Raw genomic sequence first — 6,472 nt, forward strand, 5'->3', positions numbered from 1 at the left:
AGCAGTTACTCTGATAAATTGTGTATTTCTCTTTCCCAGGTGTCTTTTACGGAGTTCGGTGTGAAAAATAGTTAAAATCGAAGAAAAGACACACATGAAGGGCAGTTTGGTTATCTGCTGATTTTAGAAATTTTGAGGCTCGGATGAAACTAGACTCCAAGACGATCCCAACGGCGAAAACGGAAGTCAAATTGGAATCTGGACGAGAAAAATATAGTGGGTCAAAGTTGGTGTCAAATTCAAGTCAACTTTAGGTTTGAAAGACACGTGGCGATCAACTTTTGGAGAGGTATAAATTCTCGGTTTAATGATGGGCGCAATGGTTATTTCAGGACCCACTACATGAGTTAATTTCACGTGGTGCGACGCAAGATAAGGTAATAGTATGGGAGGATCGGATGGATGGAAATACTTGCGGCTTGGTCAAACTCATCCAACGGCCACTTAAATTATGACGTGAACTAACTCGGTATCCCGTGTTACACTGGATCTTGTGCTGCTAGTAACCAGGTTATCCTAACATTCACGTGGGGATAGTTGATTGAATTTAAAATTCAAAACAACCCTCTCATATGAGATGTTGATTGGTGCCTAAGAATTGGGAGATTTCTTCTCTTAAGGCATCTTCCTCTCATTTCTATCTTTGGAAATAAACAGTACAAAGAGGGCTTAAAATAAAGAAATATTTCCAAACAAAAGAGGGATGTAAGAAATTCTCCAACTCTATTTTATTTCAATCTTGATTGTAATAGTAGTACAATGTTCTTAATGAAAAACTATTATTACACAACTTATATACTAAGTAGAGAGAGAGTAGAGACAGTCTGTTATTATAACAGAAAAGAGAAGATTAGTTGTTAGATTAACTAACTAACTAATCTGTTTTATTAGTTGTTAGATTAACTAACTAACTAATCTGTTTTATTATTTCAGGGACACTGTGGGTGCCTATAAGAGAAGAGTTGCTGAGTTGCTGGCTTTGAAATGGACTCCTTGTATTCACTTTGACTTGGGTCTTTGACCATACAAAGAGAAACATCAGAACCCTAAATTTGTAACTCTTCTTCTTCTTCTTCTTAACCCTAGTTCTAACATCCCCCCTCAAACCGATGGTGACGACTCCGAGAAACCATCAGTTTGTCTTCAAGATCAAAAGATAACCCCTTATTGAGTAAATCTACAAGTTGCTCTGTGGTAGAGATATGTTTAATGTCTACCAATCCAATTGAAACCAAATCAAGGACGTAGTGAAAATTCGACCACTAGATGCTTCGTTTTCTCATGAAAAATAGGGTTCGAAGCAAAATAGACCATTGAAGATGCTTAGCACTGAGATTAGCAAAATAGAGAGTAAAAAGATCGTTGGAAAGACAACCAAATCAACTCATGAGGTAAGACAACAAAAGCAACTCTGTTACTGTTGTAGATAAAGCTTTATCCAGCTTCTTTTTGACGATTTTTGCTATACTTGCTTGTTTCTTAGAACTCCATGAGATAAACAAATTCCCGAGCTCACAACCCTTTTTAGATATCGAAGTATCTTCTTGATAATAATAACCATGCTTGTTGTTGACAGCTTATGTATGAATTGTGCCGCGTAATGTACTGCGTACGAGATGTCTAGACGAGTAAGAGTGAGATAATAGAGTGCACCTACCAAGCTCCTGCACTCAGGTGAAGTAAACAACTCACCACCATCAGTGATGGAGACCCTTTTTACACAGGAAATTGGTAACTTTGCTGATTTTGAATTTAATAGTGGAGCTTTCTGAAGTAACTGTAAGCTCAAAGGTATATTTCTTTTGTGACATGAGTAATATGCTGGTAGAATCTTCATATGTGACTTCTATACCATCATATATGACTTACTGTGATGCACAAACATTGAGTTGTCAATTTTACCATTCTGAAAGCCATATGAATGGCTTATTGTATTTGCCTTGAACCTTTGTAAAGAAAACACCAATTTTCTGTTTGAACTTGTATAACCACCACTTACAACTCAAAATATTCAGTTGAATATTGTAAGGGGCAAGAGAGCAAGTTTTGTGTTGTTGAAGTGCTTGATATTTTTCATTCATAGCATGGCCCCATTCATTATGTATTTCTGCCTCTTTATATGTTGATGCTTTAGTGGGTAAGGGAAGAATTGATAGATAGGCCATATTGACATTGTGAGGTGAGGAGTAGACGGCCACAAAGTCTGCAGGTAACTGCTTACTTTTGATAATGCCATCCTTACCTCTAGTTACCACTTGATCAATCTCTATAGTAGGTGTTGGAACCTGTGAATTAACTGGTGAAATGGTTTGGAAACTAGATGTCCCTAATTCATGAGAAGCCAAACCTTTAAGACCTGAACTAGCTGATGAGCTAGTATGAGTATTAGATGTACCCAGTTCAGTGGTAAGGATTGAAGAGTTGGTGACTGTTGGCAAAGGTAATGAAATATGTGGCCTTGAATTCTGATCACTACTTGACTGTATTTTACTGATGTTGGCATAAGGATAGTTTCCTTCATAAAAAATAGCATGTCTGGATATATATAGTCTCTTTGTAAGTGACTTATACCATTCTTCACTTGGAATATCATCTTGGAGCATTTCTGATTCACAGTCGAAATATACATCCTCCTGTTCTTGAATATCTATGGCAGTATAACACTCATGAAATTGTTGATTATCACTTTGTGCATATTCATATATTTCTGCATCTTTACATTCTACTTCATATGAATAAGACTTAGGTGATTTGACACCTTCATTAACATCTAGTTCTTCCTTATGAATATGGTTTTCAGTATGATAACCTGTTAGTGACTTATTTTGCTTGTACCTGAAATAACATACTCCTGCTGAATGGCCCCATCTCTTGCATATTCCACATGGAATTGAGGAAAAATCAAAATCATATGCCCTCTTATTTTTATATTGAGCACTTTGATTATTCGGAACAACACCTTCCTTCTTAGAATGAGAGGGATTTCTATAGTAAGATGGTGAAGGTTTGTATTTTTGAATTGATTTCCAATTTGATATGTTGGCATAATAGACTTCTTGATATGTCTCCTTATTAGATAACCATTGTTCATGTTGAATGAGCCTAGATTTGAGTTGGGCTAAAGATAAATCTTCATTATTGACTCTTAGGGCAATAGTAAACTGATCATAGTCAGATGTTAGACCTTGAATTGCTATTCTAACAAGGTCAGACTCATGTACTCTATCATGAATAGATAACAAAGAGTCTGAGAGTTGTTTGATTTCTCTCAAATAATCTGCTATAGAGGTATTTCCTTTCTTTAAAGTATGCAGCTTTCTTCTAAGTTGATCCTTCTTGGATTCAAGTGCTTCATTATTTGTTAGATTAAGATAATCCCATATATCTTTAGCTGATTTCAGACCATATATATCCAAATACACTGATTTTGATAAGACACTTTTGAGAAATGACTTTACAAAACTTTCTTTTGATCTCCAACATTGAAAATCTGGGTTTACTTGCTCTACATTATGAATGTACTGAAATTGGGGAGGTTCTTCTATAGAGCCAGTGACAAACCCTAATAGCTCATAGGTTCCAAGTAGAGTTTCAACTTGGTCTTTCCACATTAAATAATTGTTGTCATCTAGTTTCTCAGTTATAAAACTAAAGACAAAAGAAATGGGAGGAAGATTACCTTGAAGCTGAGTTGCCATGATCAAGAAAGGATGAAGAAATGATGAAGAACCAATAGATTGTTGGTGATGAGTGCGGAAAAACAGTAAGTGATTCTTGATCACTGAGTTTACTTGATTTTGGCTTTGATTTTACTTGATTTTACTTGATTGTGATCTTGATTTTACTTGATTTTGATCATGATTTTGTTTCATGTTGAATTTTGCGAGATGTTGAATGATTGCTATTGAGTTGGAGAGAAGAAAACTTAGCTTTGGATCTTTAACCTAACTGATACCATGTAAGAAATTCTCCAACTCTATTTTATTTCAATCTTGATTGTAATAGTAGTACAATGTTCTTAATGAAAAACTATTATTACACAACTTATATACTAAGTAGAGAGAGAGTAGAGACAGTCTGTTATTATAACAGAAAAGAGAAGATTAGTTGTTAGATTAACTAACTAACTAATCTGTTTTATTAGTTGTTAGATTAACTAACTAACTAATCTGTTTTATTATTTCAGGGACACTGTGGGTGCCTATAAGAGAAGAGTTGCTGAGTTGCTGGCTTTGAAATGGACTCCTTGTATTCACTTTGACTTGGGTCTTTGACCATACAAAGAGAAACATCAGAACCCTAAATTTGTAACTCTTCTTCTTCTTCTTCTTAACCCTAGTTCTAACAAGGGATTAAGAGAAAGAAACGTTGAGATTTTTGGGATGAAATCAAAGATAAAGAATTAGACTAGGAAGGAAAGAACAAAGATGGAAGGCACGGATGATTGAGAATGGAGATTTGTTTTAATCTCTATTTTCAGAGAAGGATTTCAAAAGAGATTTCCAGGAGTAGAGAGAGAAGATTTTAAGAGAGATGGCTGAATATATTTTCATAGAGAGAGATGAAGGAAAGCTGCAGATTTTATTTTCTACAAGAAGGACAGAGAAGGATTGGATTGCTGAAGGAGATAAACAGTATAGAAAAGGAAGATGAATATATTTCTAGAGAGAAAAGGAAACTTCTCTCCTTATTTTGTTATTGATTTGAAGAAGAAAATTTACAGAGAGAATCATGGAGCTGAATATATTTTTAGAGAGATAACCGAGCAATATAAAAGGCTCTTCAGCATTCTTCATCATGATCTCATCTTTGGGGGTCCTCTCTGGAGCTCAAATCAAATAGCAAGATCAGAGAAAGAGAGAGAGAAAAACAGAGTCTCAATATCATCTTCTCATTTATGTTTTCTTTGTTATTCTTTTCAATTTCTTCTTCTTCTGTAAGTTCTTTCTTTTAGTGAGAGAAAGAGAGTTTAACAGAGAGAGAAAGAGAGTGATTAGAGAACAAAAGAGGGATTGTTTCATTACTGTTAAATTGTAGAGAGAGAGAGAGAGAGAGAGAGAGAGAGGGCAGTGTTTGCATTTGCTTCTTTTAAAGAGAGAATTGTAGAGAGAGGCAGAATTTTATAAACTATCTTCATCTTCTTTTAACAGAATTTAGTTGTGGTGAAAAGAGAAATAAAGAGAGAGTACATGAGTTCTTAAATCTTTTTGTGAGAGAGAGATTAAAAAGAGTGTTGCTTTGAGTTTTTCTTTGTGTCTTTGTGAGAGGGATTCGATAAAAAATCATCGCACTCCGTCACCTCTATTATCATCTCTCATCAGCATTTTACCATCATCATCATCCTCATTAAGGAGCAACTTGGATATTTTTGTTTGGTGATCTTCTTCACCTTTATATTTGATTTTGTGATAAGCTCATTTGTTTACAATTGCCATGATGATGATGATTTTGTGTAGCTAAATCTCTATCCGACTAAGGTTTATGAGGAAGTCTTAACATATCAATAGTGAGACTCTTTTCATGCTTTAATATCTTGAAATGTTTTAACCGAGTAATATTCAACTCTAGGTGTCGGTCGATATACGAAGATCTCTTCATTAGCTATGCTTTATAGTTTGATGATTCATGTTTAGAATACATCTTTAATGGGTCATACTTACAAATTGATAGTTAATCGTTGCGACTTTGACATTTCGAAGCTTTGAGTTTAGACTTTAGTGATTCCGCTTTAATTTAATTATTTTCCGAGAATTGGTATGATAGGTTACCAATACTTGAGTAATACGAGAGATATGCATGATTATGTGTCATTAGTATGTGTTAAAATCGATTCTAAAACCCTAGTCCTCTCCCCCATTGATCCGTTTACCGTTTTTATTCGTTTTAATATTTTAATATCTTTAATCACAAAAAAAAAACCAATTTTTCAAACAAAACTTTATTACTTCCTAGTTTTAGAATAAGCTTAACTAGTCTCTGAGGAACGAACCGGTCTTATCGGAATTTATTAAAACTTGACACCCGTGCACTTGCGGGTGTAGACCTATTTAGGGTAACCTTCTAGGCCCATCAATGTACAAGGGACATAATAAGATAATGATAATATACTGTGAAACTGAATGATCTCGCGAGCTCATCTGTATCGACCTTGTCATATTGGAAATTATTTTTAGAGCAGAACGCCCCTAGACAAATGAGCGAAAATAAAGAATGCATTTCTATTTATGTGGAACCTGAAAATTTTCAACACATAATTTCTTAGAACTAGAAAGGGTGCGAAGTGTCAAAGGCTGCTCTATTTTAATCTCAAGTACCCGTTACTATGTGATATACCAACACTTAAAAGGAAGAAATAACTGTGAACGAGTAGCTTTCTCAAAAGATAAGAACACTTACTTTGTTATTTCAATTAAAGAGCAGAGATTAAAACAAAAGAGTATCTCTTGGTGTATATCACGACAAATATAGAAAT

At 34.7% G+C, this 6,472-nt stretch overlaps 1 long non-coding RNA gene across 2 annotated transcripts; it reads left to right on the plus strand.

Moving 5' to 3' along the window:
* Positions 1-1,054: 1,054 nt before the first annotated feature.
* LOC147568167 (uncharacterized) lies at positions 1,055-4,349 on the plus strand. Of its 2 annotated transcripts, XR_015230979.1 has the most exons (4): positions 1,055-1,391; positions 1,577-3,763; positions 3,888-3,958; positions 4,187-4,349. It is a non-coding gene; the product is annotated as an uncharacterized LOC147568167 (long non-coding RNA). The 2 variants fall into 2 exon arrangements; XR_015230978.1 differs by lacking the exons at positions 1,055-1,391; positions 1,577-3,763 and having other exon boundaries at positions 3,868-3,958.
* Positions 4,350-6,472: the final 2,123 nt, after the last annotated feature.

Source organism: Eschscholzia californica, unplaced genomic scaffold (genome assembly GCF_041429995.1).
Source record: "Eschscholzia californica isolate CP2 unplaced genomic scaffold, dmEscCali1.0.p SCAF_1, whole genome shotgun sequence".
Taxonomy (NCBI): domain Eukaryota; kingdom Viridiplantae; phylum Streptophyta; class Magnoliopsida; order Ranunculales; family Papaveraceae; genus Eschscholzia; species Eschscholzia californica.